Below are 20,558 nucleotides of genomic sequence, written 5' to 3'. Positions count from 1 at the left end.
CCAATCCTCTACCTTTGTCCTTCTTCCCCTGAAGGCATTGACTTCTTGCTGATGTTCCACAGGTGCCAGACACACTTTAATATATAGCCGAGTGGCTATTTATTCATTTTTCATTTTATCAGCCCGACTCAATCCTTGGTGGTACTTTGCCGAGGATTGCATTTGCCACCGAGAATGGGAGCTGCCGCCCAGTTTCGGCGTGCAAGGTCCATTTTTGCTGCCAGGCGGTCTTTCTCAGGTTTTTTCAGGAAAATTACCGTCAGGATCTTAGCGGTACTTTGGCAGAACTTAGCTTTCACCAAAATATGGGGCCCCCTCCAGGGCAAAGTGACAAGTTGGATCCAAAATTGGCTCAGAGGCAGGAAGCAAAGGGTAATGGTTGATGGATGTTTTTGTGACTGGAAGGCTGTTTCCAGTGGGGTTCCACAGGGCTCAGTGCTAGGTCCCTTGTTTTTTGTGGTATATATCAATGTCTTGGATTAAATGTTGGGGGTATGATTAAGAGGTGTGCAGATGGCACTAAAATAGACTGTGTGACTGATAATGAAGAAGAAAGCTGCGGACTGCAGGAAGATATCAATATATTGGTGAGGTGGGCAGAACAGTGGCAAATGGAATTCAATCCAGATAAGTGTGAGGTAATGCATTTGGGGAGGTCAAACAAGGCAAGGAAATACACATTTAAATGATACGACACTGAAAAGTGTAGAAGAACAAAGGGACCTTGGAGTGCAGGTCCACCGATCGCTGAAGAGAGCAAGCCAGGTAGATAAGGTGGTTAAGAAGGCAGAGGAGATTCACAAGAATGCTGCCTGAACTGGAGAATTTTGGCTATGAGGAAAGATTGAACATGCTGGGTCTTTTCTTTGGAACAGAGGAGACTAAGGGGAGGCCTGATTGAGGTGTATAAAATTATAAAGGGCCTAGATAGATTGTATAGGAAAGACCTGTTTCCCTTGGCAGAGGAGTCAACAACCAGTGCACATAGATTTAAAGTAATTGAGAAAGATTTAGAGGAGATATGAGGGGAATTTATTTCACCCAGAGGGTGGTGTGGCTCTGAAACTCACTGCCTGAAAGGGTGGTAGAGGCAGGAACCCTCACCACATTTAAAAGATACATGGATGTACACTTAAAGTGCCGTAACCTAAGGGCTACAGACCAAGGGTTGGAGAGTGGGATTAGGTTGGATAGCTGTTGGTCGGCCGGCGCAGACACGATGGCTTCCTTCCGTGCTGTAAATTTCTATGATTCTATGATTTCCGTTTTCAATGGGCGACCCCTTATTCTGAAACTATACCCCCTAGTTCTAGATTCCCCCACGAGGGGAAACATCCTCTCTGCATCTACCCCGTCAAGCCCCCTCAGAATCTTATACGTTTCAATAAGATCACCTCAGTCTTCTAAACTCCAATGAGTATAGGCTCAACCTGCTCAACCTTTCTTCATATGACAATCCCTTCATCTCAAGAATCAACCCACTGAACCTTCTCTGAACTGCCTCCAATGCAAGTATATCCCTCCTTAAATAAGGAGACCAAAACTGCACAGTACTCCAGGTGTGGTCTCACCAATGCCCTGTACACTAGTAGCAGGACTTCTCTACTTTTATACTCCATCCCCCTTGCAATAAAGGCCAACATTCCATTTACCTTCCTAATTACGTGCTGTACTTGCATACTAACTTTTTGTATTTCATGTACAAGGACCTCCAGATCCCACTGTAACCCAGCATTTTGTAATCTCTCCCCATTTAAATAATTTGGCTTTTTTATTTTTCCTACCCAAGTGGATAACCTCACATTTTCCCATATTACACTCCATCTGCCAAATTTTGCCCACTCACTTAGCCTAGCAATGGACTCAAAATTGGCCAGGAGTTGCTCCGGTTTTTTTGGAGCAACTTGATTTTTCTGGAGTATCTTAAAAATCCCCATTCTGCACATTTAATTAAGTGAGTTAGTTAGGATTTTTTTTTGTTTCGTTTTTTTTTCAAAAGGGTGGTTACCAGCCACCTACACCTGTTTTGACTATTTAAGCCAGTTTGGACAGCTAATAGTTGCTCCAAACTAACTTAGGCCAGCGTATGTGGCCACTTGTGGCCGCACAGAAAAACCTTGCGGAAAGTTAAGAAATCAGCGCAGGTAGGTACATCTGAGACCATTTGGCCAGAGATAGGGGTGGGAAGAGAAGCGGAGAGGACCTTGCAAAGCACTAAACAAAGCACAACAACATTAAAGAAGCATAAAAACATTCAAGAAGAAATTTTTAAAATCTAAGTCCTACTTTCCTATCAAAACTCGGCCCGGGAAGTCAGCGGGCCAGCCGGTGCGGGAGGCCACTCGGCCGGGGATAGGTGCGGGATGACGGGAGAGCACAGGCTGCCGACATCCAGGCAGAAAATGACTTCTAAGATAAACTGCCAACCTGCCAAAGGAGACATGGAACCTCTACTTCCACTGGGTATTTCACTGACTCTCTGATTCTCTGACTGACTCTCTCTTCTTTCTCTCTAACTCTCTCTCTGACGACTCTCTCTGACTCTCTCTCTGACTGACTCTCTCTTCTCTCTCTCTAACGACTCTCTCTGACTCTCTCTCTGACTGACTCTCTCTTCTCTCTCTCTAACTCTCTCTCTGACGACTCTCTCTGACTCTCTCTCTGACTGACTCTCTCTCTCTCTCTAACTCTCTCTCTGACGACTCTCTCTGACGACTCTCTCTGACTCTCTCTCTGACTGACTCTCTCTCTTCTCTCTCTCTAACTCTCTCTCTGACGACTCTCTCTGACTCTCTGACTGACTCTCTCTCTCTCTAACTCTCTCTCTGTCGACTCTCTCTGACTCTCTCTCTGACTGACTCTCTCTCTCTCTCTCTCTCTAACTCTCTCTCTGACGACTCTCTCTGACTCTCTAACTCTCTCTCTGACTGACTCTCTCTCTGATTCTCTGACTGACTCTCTCGCTAACTCTCTCTCTGACTGACTCTCTCTCTGATTCTCTGACTGACTCTCTCTCTCTTCTCTCTCTCTGACGACTCTTTCTCTGACTCTCTCTCTGACTGACTCTCTCTCTTCTCTCTCTCTGTCGACTCTCTCTGACTCTCTCTCTGACTGACTCTCTCTCTCTCTCTCTCTAACTCTCTCTCTGTCGACTCTCTCTGACTCTCCCTCTGACTGACTCTCTCTCTCTCTCTCTCTCTCTCTCTAACTCTCTCTCTGACGACTCTCTCTCTGACTGACTCTCTCTCTTCTCTCTCTCTGACGACTCTCTCTGACTCTCTCTCTGACTGACTCTCTCTGACTCTCTCTCTGACTGACTCTCTCTCTTCTCTCTCTCTAACTCTCTCTCTGACGACTCGCTCTGACTCTCTCTCTGACTGACTCTCTCTCTCTCTCTAACTCTCTCTCTGTCGACTCTCTCTGACTCTCTCTCTGACTGACTCTCTCTCTCTCTCTCTCTGACGACTCTCTCTCTGACTGACTCTCTCTCTTCTCTCTCTCTGACGACTCGCTCTGACTCTCTCTCTGACTGACTCTCTCTCTTCTCTCTCTCTAACTCTCTCTCTGACGACTCGCTCTGACTCTCTCTGACTATTTCAGCGAACGTAGTTCTAGCCCGGCGCGCATCGTGAGGCCACTCGGCCTGGGATAGGGGCGGCAGCACGCACACAGGCTGGGGGCAGGAGCTACTCCAGTGCGCATGCGGAGAGCTGCCGGCACTGTTTTTCGTGTAGGGCCCTAGCCCCGCTCCCTAATCGACAGACCACGCCGTGAGAGGCCACAGAGCGGGCAGAATTTGGAGACATCTTTTCGGCGCTGTTTTCAGCCCACAAAGTCGGTGCATCTCTGGTGAGTGCGCCGAAAAAATGGGTGGGCCAATTTTGAGCCCTATATCCCTTTGCAGATTCTTTGCGTTCTCCTCACCACTTGCTTTCCCACCTATCTTTGTATTATCAGCAAATTTGGCTATATTACACTCAGTCCCTTCATCCAAGTCATTAATATAGATTGTAAATAGTTGAGGCCCCAGCAGTGATCTCTGTGGCACCCCACGAGGTTGGCAAACAAAGCCACTGAGATTTTTTTGGCTTTAAGTGAATTATACATAGATTGGAGAAGTGAAATAAAGAATGGCTGAGATACAGTCACTGGAGCAGCGCTTCTCTGTATCCAGAACTGAACGTAGAATCTTGAATAATCCATGACACATTTTGCCTTCCGTCGAGTCAAATGAGCAGTAATTAGATTGATGATGTTAATCACATAGGAACAGGAGCAGGCCATTCAGCACCTAGAGCCTGTTCCACCATTCAGTTAGATCAAGGCTGATCTGTACATCAGCTTAATTTACCTAGCTTTTCTCCATATCCCTTGATACCCTTAACAAAAACGTATTGATCTCAATCTTGAAAATTTTATTTAACCCAGCATCCATAGTCTTATGAGAGATAGAGTTCTATGTTTCCAATACCCTTTGGGTGAAAAATGTCTCATGATTTCACTCCTCAATGGCCAAGCGCTAATTTTAAGGTGGTGCCCCCTTGTTCTAAATTCCCCACCAGAGGAAATAGTTTCTCTGTAGCTACACTATTGAATCTCTATCATCTTAAACACCTCGATTAGATCACTACGTAATCGTACTGCGTACGCGCCAAGTTTATGCAACCTGTCCTCATAATTTAACCCTTTAAGCCCTGGTATAATTCTGGTGAATCTACAATGTATCCCTTCCATGGCCAATATATCTTGATGTTCGGTGCCCAAAACAATGTAGTTCTCCAGATGTTCTCTGACCAAGGCTCTGTATAACTCAAGCGTCCTCAGTTTTGAATTCCAATCCCCTTGAGATAAAGGTCAACATTCTGTTAGCATTGTTGATTACTTTTGTTACCTGTGCTCTAACAGTTAGTTATTTGTGGACAGGTAAATCCCTTTGCAACTCCATAGCTCCTAGTCTCGCCACATCCTATTTGTCTTTTTCATATTCAAAGTGGATGATTTCCCCACTTTGAACTCCATCTGCCATAGTTTTGCCAACTCACTATCTTGAGTCTGTCTTAATCTCATTTGCACAACTTAATGTGCCTCCTGACTTAGTATCAGCTGCAAACTTGGATATACAATTCTCTAATCTTTCATCCAGGTAATTGATATATGTGATGAAAAGCCAATCATATGTAGCATCCCTTTGGAACCCACAGTAAAAGTCTCATCTGCTTTTCATCTGCTATTACCATCTGACATCTTCCTAGGTTGGTACAATATTTTCGATAGGAAACAGCACTTGTTGGAGATAGCTGAGATTATTGGTAAATTAATAAGCCTCTGGGGCTAAAAAGTTGTGGCCGCCACGAGAGTTGCTGGTATCAACGGCAACTCGGGTTAACGGCCACTGAAAATGGATGAAGCGCCACCAGGGAAAAATTTATGCTGGGGCTGAAGAGTTTTAGCCCAGTGCCAACTTATTGTGTAATGTCCTCCTGGTGATGTTAGTGCAGGCATGGAAGTCAAGTTCCCATCCTAAAACGCCGTTCCAGCTACAAACAGCCTCTGGAAGCGAGACTATGGAGTTTGCTAGGAATTGTCAGAAATTAAAAAGGCAATGCTTTCTGAACAAATAAAAATAAAAATGAAATGGAAAAAATGCAGTTTTCAGCCCTCACTGCCATTTAAAAAAATTAACATTTACAAAGAATTCCCAAATGGGTGTCTTCAGCTCTTAAAACTGAATTCCCTTCCGCACATCAAAAATGGGAAAAGTGCTTCAGCACTAACACAAATGGCTCAGTAGGCCACGGAAGCGGCACCCAAGGTCTCGCACGCAGCACTCCAGCTTTATGCAGGGGGCAACACTGCAAGAGAGGTCCTCTATTCACAGGGGCCAGGAGGCCCTCCAGAAAGAACGATGTGGAACCACATCACTGAGGCCGTCACTGCCAGCAGTATCGCCCCGATCACCTGGCTCCAGTGTCCAAAGAAGCTTCATGACCTCAGACCATTGGTCAAGGTCAGTGAATGCATCTTTAAAAGCCGCCTCTTACCAACTGCACCACTAGCCTCACACACTACTTAATGCCCGACCCCCGCTTCCCCGCCAATCACTCTCCTACTAACAATCTGTACCAATCACGAGATAAATCTCCTGTTCCTAGCTGGGCATCACCCACTTGGAGGAGACTGTGTGTCATTCTTGGCAGGGGCATGGCTGAGCCGTTGGCCAGCAGCAGGGAAGAAAGGATACAAGATGCTGGTATCCTCATACGTTATCCTCCTTCTGGCATGCCCCTCTTGTTTTCCCGCCCTCCCTGCACCACAGCTCCACCCTTGTACTTTCCTTATTTCACACAACCAAGAAATGCATCCTGCCCAGCCAGTGGTTGGCCAAGAAGAGGGAGAGGAGAGTGAAGAAGAAGAAACACCATCACTCGATTTCACACTCCCAGCCACCAGCTCCTCAAGGTCGACCAGCAAGGCCATTTGCAGGTCCCCCACTGAAAGTCTGCAGCCTTTCACCAGCCATGTTGCAGCCACTGGGGTAGCACTGCATGGCATCAGTAGGATAGGCAAAGGCACACACAAGACACTCACTAAGAGAATGCATAATGGTGATAAGTTGATATTTTGTTGTCATATTAGAAACATAGAAACATAGAAAATAGGTGCAGGAGTAGGCCATTCGGCCCTTCTAGCCCGCACCACCATTCAATGAGTTCATGGCTGAACATGCAACTTCAGTACCCCATTCCTGCTTTCTCACCATATCCCTTGATCCCCTTACTAGTAAGGACTACATCTAACTCCTTTTTGAATATAATTAGTGAATTGGCCTCAACAACTTTCTGTGGTAGAGAATTCCACAGGTTTACCACTCTCTGGGTGAAGAAGTTCCTCCTCATCTCGGTCTTAAATGGCTTACTCCTTATCCTTAGACTGTGACCCCTGGTTCTGGTCTTCCCCAACATTGGGAACATTCTTCCTGCATCTAACCTGTCGAAACCCGTCAGAATTTTAAACGTTTCTATGAGGTCCCCTCTCATTCTTCTGAACTCCAGTGAATACAAGCCCAGTTGATCCAGTCTTTCTTGATAGGTCAGTCCCGCCATCCGTCTGGTGAACCTTCGCTGCACTCCCTCAATAGCAAGAATGTCCTTCCTTAGGTTAGGAGACCAAAACTGTACACAATACTCCAGGTGTGGCCTCACCAATGCCCTGTACTCAAATCCCCTCGCTATGAAGGCCAACATGTCATTTGCTTTCTTAACCACCTGCTGTACTTGCATGCCAACCTTCAATGACTGATGTACCATGACACCCAGATCTCGTTGCACCTCCCCTTTTCCTAATCTGTCACCATTCAGATAATCGTCTGTCTCTCTGTTTTTACCACCAAAGTGGATAACCTCACAATTATCCACATTATACTTCATCTGCCATGCATTTGACCACTCACCTAACCTATCCAAGTCGCTCTGCAGCCTCATAGCATCCTCCTCGCAGCTCACACTGCCACCTAACTTAGTGTCATCCGCAAATTTGGAGATACTACATTTAATCCCCTCGTCTAAATCATTAATGTACAATGTAAACAGCTGGGGCCCCAGCACAGAACCTTGCGGTACCCCACTAGTCACCGCCTGCCATTCTGAAAAGTACCCATTTACTCCTACTCTTTGCTTTCTGTCTGACAACCAGTTCTCAATCCACGTCAGCACATTACCCCTAATCCCATGTGCTTTAACTTTGCACATTAATCTCTTGTGTGGGACCTTGTCGAAAGCGTTCTGAAAGTCCAAATATACCACATCAACTGGTTCTCCCTTGTCCATTCTACTGGAAACATCCTCAAAAAATTCTAGAAGATTTGTCAAGCATGATTTTCCTTTCACAAATCCATGCTGACTTGGACCTATCATGTCACCTCTTTCCAAATGCGCTGCTATGACATCCTTAATAATTGATTCCATCATCTTACCCACTACCGATGTCAGGCTGACCGGTCTATAATTCCCTGTTTTCTCTCTCCCTCCCTTCTTAAAAAGTGGGGTCACATTGGCTACCCTCCACTCGATAGGAACTGATCCAGAGTCAGTGGAATGTTGGAAAATGACTGTCAATGCATCCGCTATTTCCAAGGCCACCTCCTTAAGTACTCTGGGATGCAGTCCATCAGGCCCTGGTGATTTATCGGCCTTCAATCCCATTAATTTCCCCAACACAATTTCCCGACTAATAAGGATTTCCCTCAGTTCCTCCTCCTTACTAGACTCTCTGACCCCTCTTATATCCGGAAGGTGTCCTCCTTAGTGAATACCGAACCAAAGTGCTTGTTCAATTGGTCCGCCATTTCTTTGTTCCCCGTTATCACTTCCCCTGATTCTGACTGCAGGGGACCTACGTTTGTCTTTACTAACCTTTTTCTCTTTACATATCTATAGAAACTTTTGCAATCCGTCTTAATGTTCCCTGCATGCTTCTTCTCGTACTCCATTTTCCCTGCCCTAATCAAACCCTTTGTCCTCCTCTGTTGAGTTCTAAATTTCTCCCAGTCTCCGGGTTCACTGTTATTTCTGGCCAATTTATATGCCACTTCCTTGGCTTTAATACTATCCCTGATTTTCCTTGATAGCCACGGTTGAGCCACCTTCCCTTTTTTATTTTTATGCCAGACAGGAATGTACAATTGTTGTAGTTCATTCATGCAGTCTCTAAATGTCTGCCATTGCCCATCCACAGTCAACCCCTTAAGTATCATTCGCCAATCTATCCTAGCCAATTCACGCCTCATACCTTCAAAGTTACCCTTCTTTAAGTTCTGGACCATGGTTTCTGAATTAATTGTTTCATTCTCCATCCTAATGCAGAATTCCACCATATTATGGTCACTCTTCCCCAAGGGGCCTCGCACAACGGGATTGCTAATTAATCCTCTCTCATTACACAACACCCAGTCTAAGATGGCCTCCCCCCTGGTTGGTTCCTCGACATATTGGTCTGGAAAACCATCCCTTATGCACTCCAGGAAATCCTCCTCCACCGTATTGCTTCCAGTTTGGTTAGCCCAATTTATGTGCATATTAAAGTCACCCATTATAACTGCTGCACCCTTATTGCATGCACCCCTAATTTCCTGTTTGATGCCCTCCCCAACATCACGACTACTATTTGGAGGTCTGTACACAACTGCCACTAACGTTTTTTGCCCTTTGGTGTTCTGCAGCTCTACCCATATAGATTCCACATCATCCAAGCAAATGTCCATTCTAACTAATGCATTAATCTCCTCTTTAACCATCAATGCTACCCCACCTCCTTTTCCTTTTATTCTATCCTTCCTGAATGTTGAATACCCCTAGATGTTGAGTTCCCAGCCCTGATCATCCTGGAGCCACGTCTCCGTAATCCCAATCATATCATATTTGTTAACATCTATTTGCACAGTTAATTCATCCACCTTATTACGGATACTCCTTGCATTAAGACACAAAGCCTTCAGGCTTGTTTTTTTAACACCCTTTGTCCTTTTAGAATTTTGCTGTACAGTGCCCCTTTTTGTTTTTTGTCTCTGCCCTCCACTTTTCCTCATCTCCTTTCTGTCTTTTGCTTTTGTCTCCTTTTTGTTTCCCTCTGTCTCCCTGCATTGGTTCCCATCCCCCTGCCATATTAGTTTAACTCCTCCCCAACAGCACTAGCAAACACTCCCCCTAGGACATTGGTTCCGGTCCTGCCCAGGTGCAGACCGTCCGCTTTATACTGGTCCCACCTCCCCCAGAACCGGTTCCAATGCCCCAGGAATTTGAATCCCTCCCTGCTGCACCACTGCTCAACCATGTATTCATCTGTGCTATTCTGCGATTCCTACTCTGACTATCACGTGGCACTGGTAGCAATCCCGAGATTACTACTTTTGAGGTCCTACTTTTTAATTTAGCTCCTAGCTCCTTAAATTCGTCTCGTAGGACCTCATCCCTTTTTTTTACCTATGTCGTTGGTACCAATGTGCACCACGACAACTGGCTGTTCTCCCTTTTTAGAATGTCCTGCACCCGCTCCGAGACATCCTTGACCCTTGCACCAGGGAGGCAACATACCATCCTGGAGTCTCGGTTGCGGCCGCAGAAACGCCTATCTATTCCCCTTACAATTGAATCCCCTATCACTATCGCTCTCCCACTCTTTTTCCTGCCCTCCTGTGCAACAGAGCCAGCCACGGTGCCATGAACTTGGCTGGTGCTGCCCTCCCCTGATGAGTCATCCCCTCAACAGTACTCAAAGCAGTGTATCTGTTTTGCAGGGGGATGACCATAGGGGACCCCTGCACTACCTTCCTTGCAGTCCTTTTTCTGGTGGTCTTCCATTCCCTATCTGGCTGTGGACCCTTCACCTGCGGTAAGACCAACTCGCTACACGTGATACTCACGTCATTCTCAGCATCGTGGATGCTCCAGAGTGAATCCACCCTCAGCTCCAACTCCGCAACGCGGTCCGTCAGGAGCTGGAGGCGGATACACTTCCCGCACACGTAGTCGTCAGGGACACTGGAGTCGTCCCTGAGTTCCCACATGGTACAGGAGGAGCATAACACCCGACCGAGCTCTCCTGCCATTACTTAACCCTTAGATAGGCAACAACAATGCTAAAGTTTACTCACTGTTATAGAAGAGAAGAAAGAAAAACTACTCACCAATCACCAGCCAATCACTTACCCCTTTGGCTGTGACGTCACCTTTCTGTTTCTTTCTACTTCTTTTTTGCCTTCTCCCTGTAGCTGCACAAGTACTCCTCTTGCTGCCGCCGGGACTTTTATAGGCCTCCGACCCCGGACTCGCGCCTCACCAACTGCCGCCGCCTCTCGCTGCCGCTGGGCCTTTTATAGGCCTCCGACCCCGGACATATTGGATGGATAGATGTATAAAGTTGGATTGGAAAGTTTGCTTTGTAGTGGCTTTTCTTTCAGCATTGTGGCCAAGAGGATGCTGTGATGGTCAGTAACAGAGGGAAGGGAAGGTGTGGTACTAATGTTGAAAGGGGAATTGGGGTGTGGTCACTGGCTATCCAGAAAGGGGCTGTCGGGGTTGCATCCTTCTGCTACCTCTTCTTCTGTTTCCTCCTCTTCGGCGTCATCTTCTTCCCTTTGCGAGCGGATGCTGTGAATCTGAAATGACAGCATCAAATGCTGGAAATACTCAGTTGGTCAGGCAGCATCTTGGCCCAAAACGTGAACTCTGTTTCTCTCTCCACAGATGTTATCTGATCTGATGAGTATTTGCAGCATTTCTGCCTTCTCAGAGGCCTTCCTTTACCATCCAGCAGCACTCCCTACACACTTAAATATTTTAACATCTATTGCAGCAAGCTACTCCTTCAACAAATTCAAAAGAGCCCAGCCCAAAAGCTTAAATGAAAACTTACCTGAAGTTGTATGCCATTTTCAGAGGTGCGGACAATGTCCCTGTCAGTCTGCTGCAGGCTAGGTTTATATGGCGAGCTTAGGACCCAGCGCTGAATTCTGCGCAAAGGTCCAAGTTTGCCGTGGTGACGTTAAGTTGGCATTGCACGCCGACCGACGTTACCGCTCCCTCATTTTAATTTGCAGGGCGATGGATCTTATCGGCAGCGCTGCCGGGCCTGGGAAAATGGAGGATGCCATGGAACTCACCACTAGCTGGCAAAAGAGCGGCTGTCTTTTTGCCATATTTTGCTGGTAAGCAGTGGTATATTTAGGTCATAGAGTCTTGCCTCAAGGTAGAATTAAAAAAATGAATTCTCAGGACATGGGCATTGCTGACATTTATTGTCCATCTCCAGTTGCCCCATAGAAAGTGGTGGTGGTCGGTTGCCTTTAACTGCTGTAAGTGATTTGTTACAATTCAGTGGTTTGCTAGGCAGGGGGCAGTTACGAGTCAACCACATTGGTGTGGGACTGGAGTTACATATCAGCCAGACCCTGTAAGGATAGGCAGGTTTCCTTAATGGACATGAGTGAACCAGTTGGGTTTTTATAACAATCAGATAGCTTTGTTGAAACCAGCTTTTTATTGTTAACCTATATTCAAATTCTTAAACTGCCATCGTGGGATTTGAACTTTTATTCTCAGGATTATTGGTCAAGGATTCTAGATTGCTGGTCTAATAACATAACCACTACACTACTGTACCCATTGTGTTTTCACATTGCAGCACTGAGATAGGGTGGTAGCTCCATGAACATTATAGCAGTTGTGTTTTTAATGTAGTCCACAGCATCTGAAGGACAAAGTACATCATTTGGAAGCAGTCTGAGCCATAGCAGTAAAGGGAATGATGCTAAAATAGAACAACGAACACTATGTTACTCTTAATTTACACAAAGTCAAAAAATGCTTTCACTAAGTTAATGTTGGTGATAAAATATAGTTCAAGAAAACATTTGAGAAAATAGCTATTCTGCTTATAATGAACATTTATTTTATGCTGGAATAGGAGAGCAAATTCATTAAAGTGCAAAGCACGGCCAGGTGCATTAATCGTCCAGAATGTGTATAAGTGGCAAGTAATGAGCATGAGCCAGTTATGCTGGTTTCAGAATTTTTGAGGGAGCTCTTTCTGTTTACAAAAAAATGCTAAACCTGTTCGAAGAGTTGTGGGCTTTTAGCATGCATTATTACAACACTCCAGCTACTGAACTGCTCGTTTACCATAATCTGTCTGATATTTTTTGTTCTTTGTATTTAACACTTTCAAAATTGACTTGCAAATGTTCTGTTCAGCAGTAAATTAAGTGGCAGCTGCTATATACCAGTGCTGATCTTATTTTGCATATGTTTTACAGTTTTTTTTCTAAGATTTAAAAACATTGTACACAGCAGCATTCAGTACTTCAGCTAACAAGAATCCATTTTCCAGTCTTCCTGGCTAGGGCAGTGTGTCTCAAACCTCTTGTCTATTTAATACATTGTAGATATTAATTGCGAAAGCATTGGGATTGATTTTCAACCTGTCGCCCGCAGATCGCCCGCCTGTTGTGGAAAGTGTCCAATTTTCATTTTATGCCCAGACGGCAAGTTGAACAATCTACCCCAATATCTCTAAATCGCATTTTAAATGGATAAACATTTGAAGCATACTGAAGTAAAGAAGTATCTAGAAATGCTAATATCATTGCAGAATTCAAGATACTGATGATGTTTAAAAGTAATAGCACATATTCTCTTTTAAAAGCTGTGAAACAAGAACTGATGGTTTTTATAGAAAGTGACAATAAGCACAATGAACCCAGGAACACCCTTTAACACCGCCAGGCTCCCTGGAAAATGTTTCCATCGCAAAGCTTTTTCTTTCTTTATTTTGGGTGTAATGGCATATTTATACAATCTTTAGTTTGTTTTTCTTAAAGACGACTAACAACATTTTAAAATAGTAATAAATTACCAAATATTGAGTAAAAGATCCAGAAAGTGTTTAAATAATGAAATTTAGATGGTTTTACAGTGCAGTAAATGTTAATTTCTTTGGCCTAGTTCAGAATTGATGGGTTATCATTGGTACAGCAGCAACAGTGGATGGTACGTGTTGCTCTTAATCACCACAAGCAATGTTCTCACATTGCTGTAATCAACACGTTCCATAAATTAGTATGGAGGACTGGGACTTCTCACAGCAGACAAAACACTTGAACAGATATCATTCCTAATCTTGTAAAATGTACATTTTTCTTTGTTCATTATCCCTGTTATGGCTCTAGCAGTGAGAGATAAAAATCCCAATTTACTAAGTGGTGCAAAATGTTGAGAACTGGCTTGGATGAATGTTAGGATTTTGATTTATCGGGAATATGTACTGTCTTTATCATTCTTGCAGTAGATGATGAGCCATGGTTTAATCATTACATTGTGACTAAGGTGAATTATCTGATTCCTACTGCATTTTTTCAATGAAAAAAAAAGTTATGTTTTGGGAGAAAGTTCATTTTTCTCAGCTGATTGAATAACTGCTAAATTCAATGCTTTCATTTTTCATCCAAACATTTAAGCAGAAGTAGGAAATGCAAGCAGAGAATAAATCACATAACTCAGTACCTGCTACTGGATGTTCAGGGATTATATAAAAGTGAGTTCACTTACCAAGGTCAAGATACACCAATAATAGTTTTGCTAATTTTGGGCTCAAGTTTCAGCCTGAGTTGCTCCTATTTTTTTTGGAGCAACTGGTTTAGAAACATAGAAACATAGAAAATAGGTGCAGGAGCAGGCCATTCAGCCCTTCTAGCCTGCAACCGCCATTCAATGAGTTCATGGCTGAACATGAAACTTCAGTACCCCCTTCCTGCTTTCTCGCCATAACCCTTGATCCCCCGACTAGTAAGGACTTCATCTAACTCCCTTTTGAATATATTTAGTGAATTGGCCTCAACAACTTTCTGTGGTAGAGAATTCCACAGGTTCACCACTCTCTGGGTGAAGAAGTTTCTCCTCATCTCGGTCCTAAATGGCTTACACCTTATCCTCAGACTGTGACCCCTGGTTCTGGACTTCCCCAACATTGGGAACATTCTTCCTGCATCTAACCTGTCTAAACCCGTCAGAATTTTAAACGTTTCCATGAGGTCCCCTCTCATTCTTCTGAACTCCAGTGAATACAAGCCCAGTTGATCCAGTCTTTCTTGATAAGTCAGTCCCGCCATCCCGGGAATCAGTCTGGTGAATCTTCGTTGCACTCCCTCAATAGCAAGAATGTCCTTCCTCAAGTTAGGAGACCAAAACTGTACACAATACTCCAGGTGTTGTCTCACCAAGGCCCTGTACAACTGTAGCAACACCTCCCTGCCCCTGTATTCAAATCCTCTCGCTATGAAGGCCAACATGCCATTTGCTTTCTTAACCGCCTGCTGTACCTGCATGCTAACCTTCAATGACTGATGTACCATGACACCCAGGTCTCGTTGCACCTTCCCTTTTCCTAATCTGTCACCATTCAGATAATAGTCTGTCTCTCTGTTTTTACCACCAAAGTGGATAACCTCACATTTATCCACATTATACTTCATCTGCCATGCATTTGCCCACTCACCTAACCTATCCAAGTCACTTTGCAGCCTAATAGCATCCTCCTCGCAGCTCACACTGCCACCCAACTTAGTGTCATCCGCAAATTTGGAGATACTGCATTTAATCCCCTCGTCTAAATCATTAATGTACAATGTAAACAGCTGGGGCCCCAGCACAGAACCTTGCAGCACCCCACTAGTCACTGCCTGCCATTCTGAAAAGTACCCGTTTACTCCTACTCTTTGCTTCCTGTCTGACAACCAGTTCTCAATCCATGTCAGCACACTACCCCCAATCCCATGTGCTTTAACTTTTGCACATTAATCTCTTGTGTGGGACCTTGTCGAAAGCCTTATGAAAGTCCAAATATACCACATCAACTGGTTCTCCTATGTCCACTTTACTGGAAACATCCTCAAAAAATTCCAGAAGATTTGTCAAGCATGATTTTCCTTTCACAAATCCATGCTGACTTGGACCTATCATGTCACCATTTTCCAGGTGCACTGCTATGACATCCTTAATAATTGATTCCATCATTTTACCCACTACTGAGGTCAGGCTGACCGGTCTATAATTCCCTGTTTTCTCTCTCCCTCCTTTTTTAAAAAGTGGGGTTACATTGGCTACCCTCCACTCCATAGGAACTGATCCATAGTCAATGGAATTTTGGAAAATGACTGTCAATGCATCCGCTATTTCTAAGGCCACCTCCTTAAGTACTCTGGGATGCAGTCCATCAGGCCCTGGGGATTTATCGGCCTTCAATCCCATCAATTTCCCCAACACAATTTCCCGACTAATAAAGATTTCCCTCAGTTCCCCCTCCTTACTAGACCCTCTGACCCCTTTTATATCCGGAAGGTTGTTTGTATCCTCCTTAGTGAATACCGAACCAAAGTACTTGTTCAATTGGTCTGCCATTTCTTTGTTCCCCGTTATGACTTCCCCTGATTCTGACTGCAGGGGACCTACGTTTGTCTTTACTAACCTTTTTCTCTTTACATACCTATAGAAACTTTTGCAATCCGCCTTAATGTTCCCTGCAAGCTTCTTCTTGTACTCCATTTTCCCTGCCCTAATCAAACCCTTTGTCCTCCTCTGCTGAGTTCTAAATTTCTCCCAGTCCCCAGGTTTGCTGCTATTTCTGGCCAATTTGTATGCCACTTCCTTGGCTTTAATACTATCCCTGATTTCCCTTGATAGCCACGGTTGAGCCACCTTCCCTTTTTTATTTTTATGCCAGACAGGAATGTACAATTGTTGTAGTTCATTCATGCGGTCTCTAAATGTCTGCCATTGCCCATCCACAGTCAACCCCTTAAGTATCATTCGCCAATCTATCCTAGCCAATTCACGCCTCATACCTTCAAAGTTACCCTTCTTTAAGTTCTGGACCATGGTCTCTGAATTTACTGTTTCATTCTCCATCCTAATGCAGAATTCCACCATATTATGGTCACTCTTCCCCAAGGGGCCTCGCACAATGAGATTGCTAATTAATCCTCTCTCATTACACAACACCCAGTCTAAGATGGCCTCCCCCCTCGTTGGTTCCTCAACATATTGGTCTAGAAAACCATCCCTTATGCACTCCAGGAAATCCTCCTCCACCGTATTGCTTCCAGTTTGGCTAGCCCAATCTATGTGCATATTAAAGTCACCCATGATAACTGCTGCACCTTTTATTGCATGCACCCCTAATTTCCTGTTTGATGCCCTCCCCAACATCCCTATTACTGTTTGGAGGTCTGTACACAACTCCTACTAACGTTTTTTGCCCTTTGGTGTTCTGCAGCTCTACCCATATAGATTCCACATCATCCAAGCTAATGTCTTTCCTAACTATTGCATTAATCTCCTCTTTAACCAGCAATGCTACCCCACCTCCTTTTCCTTTTATTCTATCCTTCCTGAATGTTGAATACCCCTGAATGTTGAGTTCCCAGCCCTGATCATCCTGGAGCCACGTCTCCATAATCCCAATCACATCATATTTGTTAACATCTATTTGCACAATTAATTCATTCACCTTATTGCGGATACTCCTTGCATTAAGACACAAAGCCTTCAGGCTTGTTTTTTTAACACCCTTTGTCCTTTTAGAATTTTGCTGTACAGTGGCCCTTTTTGTTCTTTGCCTTGGGTTTCTCTGCCCTCCACTTTTCCTCATCTCCTTTCTGTCTTTTGCTTTTGCCTCCTTTTTGTTTCCCTCTGTCTCCCTGCGTTGGTTCCCATCCCCCTGCCATATTAGTTTAAATCCTCCCCAACAGCACTAGCAAACACTCCCCGTAGGACATTGGTTCCGGTCCTGCCCAGGTGCAGACCGTCCGGTTTGTACTGGTCCTACCTCCCCCAGAACCGGTCCCAATGCCCCAGGAATTTGAATCCCTCCCTGCTGCACCACTGCTCAAGCCACGTATCCATCTGCGCTATCCTGCGATTCCTACTCTGACTATCACGTGGCACTGGTAGCAATCCCGAGATTACTACTTTTGAGGTCCTACTTTTTAATTTAGCTCCTAGCTCCTTAAATTCGTTTCGTAGGACCTCATCCCTTTTTTTACCTATGTCGTTGGTACCAATGTGCACCACGACAACTGGCTGTTCTCCCTCCCATTTCAGAATGTCCTGCACCCGCTCCGAGACTGGAGCATCTTAGAAATTGCAATTCTCGGCATTTAGTTTGCTCCAGTTCTAGTCAGTTAGAATAGTTTCATTTTAGTACAGATTTTTTTTCAAAAGGGGGCGTGTCCAGCCACTTACGCCTGTTTTGCAAGTTTGGGCAGCGAAAATTTACTCCAAACTAACTTAGAATGGAGTAAGTGTAGATTTTTGTACGCTCAGAAAAACCTTGCCTACACTTAGAAATCAGTTGTAGGGAACGAAAGATAGGGGGGGAGGGAGGGAGAGGAGGAGGAGAGGGGGGAGGGAGAGGGGGGAGGGAGGGAGAGGAGGGGAAGGGAGAGAGAGAGAAGGGGAGGGAGGGAGGAAGAGGAGGGGGAGGGAGAGGGGGAGGGAGGGAGAGGAGGATGAGGGAGGGAGAGGGGGGGAGGAGAGGAGGGGCAGAGGGGGGAGAGGAGGGGGTCGGAAGAGGAGGGAGAGCAGGAGGAGGGAGGGAGGAAGGGGGAGAGACTGCACGGGCCGGTTCGGGCTGCCGAGGCTGAACGGGTCGGCCCACCGCAACCGGCGACACTTCTGGCGGGGCCCGCCCCCAGCGAGATGCCAGGCGGGCGGGCCCCGCTGCCGACGGGGAGGGGGTGGGGGGGAAGAAGAGGGGGGGGAGAAGAGGAGGGAGGGAAGGGGGGGAAGGCTGAACCAGAGGGAGGGGGGGTGGGAGCTGAATGGGAGGAAGGGAGTGGGGTGGGGCAGAACGAGAGGGAGATCCGAGTCCCGATCTTCGCCCGGGGAACCCATTCGGCCAGGGCTAGGGTCGGGCCCCTCCCACGCAGCCTCGGGGGCCTGGAGCTACTGCACATACGCGCACACTCTAGCGCGCATGTGCAGAGGTCCCAGCACTGTTTTCAGCGCCGGGACCTGGTTCCGCCCTGACCCCTTGTGCTGCGCCATGCCGAGCAAGAAGACGTCCTGAGGAGACCGGCGAATCACAAGGTAAGTTTTCGGCGCCCTTTTTCTTCTAGAAAGTCGGCGCACCTTATGGAGATGCGCCGTTTTTCCAGCTTGGGCCCATAGTGTTTCAGCTGTTGACTTGGAAAGGTAACTGAAGATTTTCTGTTTTACTAAAAAAGCAACATGCCATAACATTGAGTTGGTGCTAAAATGTAGTGATTCTACAGCTAACGACGTGCAGCAATAAACTGGCAATGTAAAAAGTCAATTCCTGCTTTTTAAAAAAATATATTAATTTAAAATTATCTCAGGAGTTCCTCAAAATCAGCCATTTTGACTCCATTATAGTTAATGAGTGAGCCTTTGAGTTTAGTGGTAGTATTCCTGCCTCTGAGTCAGATGATGCAAGATTCGAGCCCTGGTGAGTGGGGACTAGAATATCGGGCCCAAGTTTCCACACGATAAAAAACGGGCGCCCCTCCGAGCTGGGCGCCCGTTTTTCGCGCCTAAAACGGCGCCTAAAAAAAAAAATCGCGATTGTGGAGCGTTCTGCAGCTCCTTGTCTGTTTGGCGCGACGCCCAGGGGGGCGGAGCCTACACTCGCGCCCATTTTGTAAGTGGGAGGGGGCGGGTACTATTTAAATTAGTTTTTTTCCTGCCGGCAACGCTGCGCATGCGCGTTGGAATGTTCGCGCATGCTCAGTGTGAGAAAAACATTGGCACTCGGCCATTTTTGTAGTTCTTTGTAGCTGTTTAATTTTTGAACATTTTTTAAATAAAAGCACATTGCCATCAGCACTTGCAGCCTTCTCACTGTCTCCTCCCCCCCCCCCCCCCGTGGGAAGAACGGGCGCCTCCTCCTCCCCCCCCCCGCGGGAAAGAACGGGTGCCTCCTCTTTCCCCCCCGCCGCGGGAAGAACAGGCGCCACCTACCCCCCCCCCCCCCCGCGGGAAAGAACGGCCGCCTCCTCTCCCCTCCCCCCCGCGGGAAGAACGGGCGCCTCCCCCCCCCCCCCGCGGGAAAGAACGGGCACCTCCTCTCCCCACCCCCCCGCCGCGGGAAAGAACGGCCGCCTCCTCTCCCCTCCCCCCCGCGGGAAGAACGGGCGCCTCCCCCCCCCCCCCGCGGGAAAGAACGGGCACCTCCTCTCCCCTCCGCCCCCCGCGGGAAGAACGGGCGCCTCCCCCCCCCCCCGCGGGAAGAACGGGCACCTCAGGCTGACTGCAGCATTCTCTGTGCCTGAAGCACTTTCACACAGGTAGGAAGATGGTTTATTTAATCTTTTCTTTGCTTATAAATGTTTATTCAGGTTGGATTTATTTGTATAATATTTGTAGAAGTATAAATAAGGATTTATTGTAGAATTTAATGAGTTCCCTTCTCCCCCCACCTCGTTCTGGACACCTAATTTGTAACCTGCCCCTGATTTTTTAATGTGTAGAACAGGTTTTTTCAGTTCTACAAAAATCTTCACTGGCTCCATTCTAAGTTAGTTTGGAGTACGTTTTCACTGTGGAAACTTTGAAATCAGGCGTCAGTGGCCGGACACGCCCCCTTTTGAAGAAAAAATTCTGTTCCAAAGTAGAACTGTTCTAACTGACTAGAACTGCAGAAAAAAAAAATGTGGAGAATTGCGATTTCTAAGATAGTCCGTTCTCCACCAGTTGCTCCTAAAAATCAGGCACAAATCATGTGGAAACTTGGGCCCATAGTCTCTAAATACTGGGTTGTCTTCCAGTGAGGTACTTGTGCAGTGACCAATGACTCCGTGGTAGTATTCCTGCCTCTAAGTCAGAAGGGCTGGGTTCAGGTCCCACTCCAAACAACCCCGGCAAGCGCCGATTGGAGAGTCGGCTCTGAATACTGGTTGACATCCAGCAGGGGTAGCAGCATACCCTGCCATCATAAAAGGTAGGCGGGGAACTTTAGCTGTGGTAGCAATGACCACAGCTACTCTTCCCTGG

General features: G+C 46.1%; 1 protein-coding gene across 8 annotated transcripts in view; it reads left to right on the top strand.

The window, feature by feature from the left end:
* LOC139259816 (formin-like protein 2) overlaps positions 1-20,558 on the top strand; it is a 425,278-nt gene that overhangs the window by 283,664 nt on the left and 121,056 nt on the right. The window lies entirely within an intron of this gene.

Source organism: Pristiophorus japonicus, chromosome 3, assembly GCF_044704955.1.
Source record: "Pristiophorus japonicus isolate sPriJap1 chromosome 3, sPriJap1.hap1, whole genome shotgun sequence".
In the NCBI taxonomy this organism is placed as follows: domain Eukaryota; kingdom Metazoa; phylum Chordata; class Chondrichthyes; family Pristiophoridae; genus Pristiophorus; species Pristiophorus japonicus.
The sequence above is the reverse complement of the archived record's forward strand: the minus strand, read 5'-3'. Positions and strand labels throughout refer to the sequence as shown.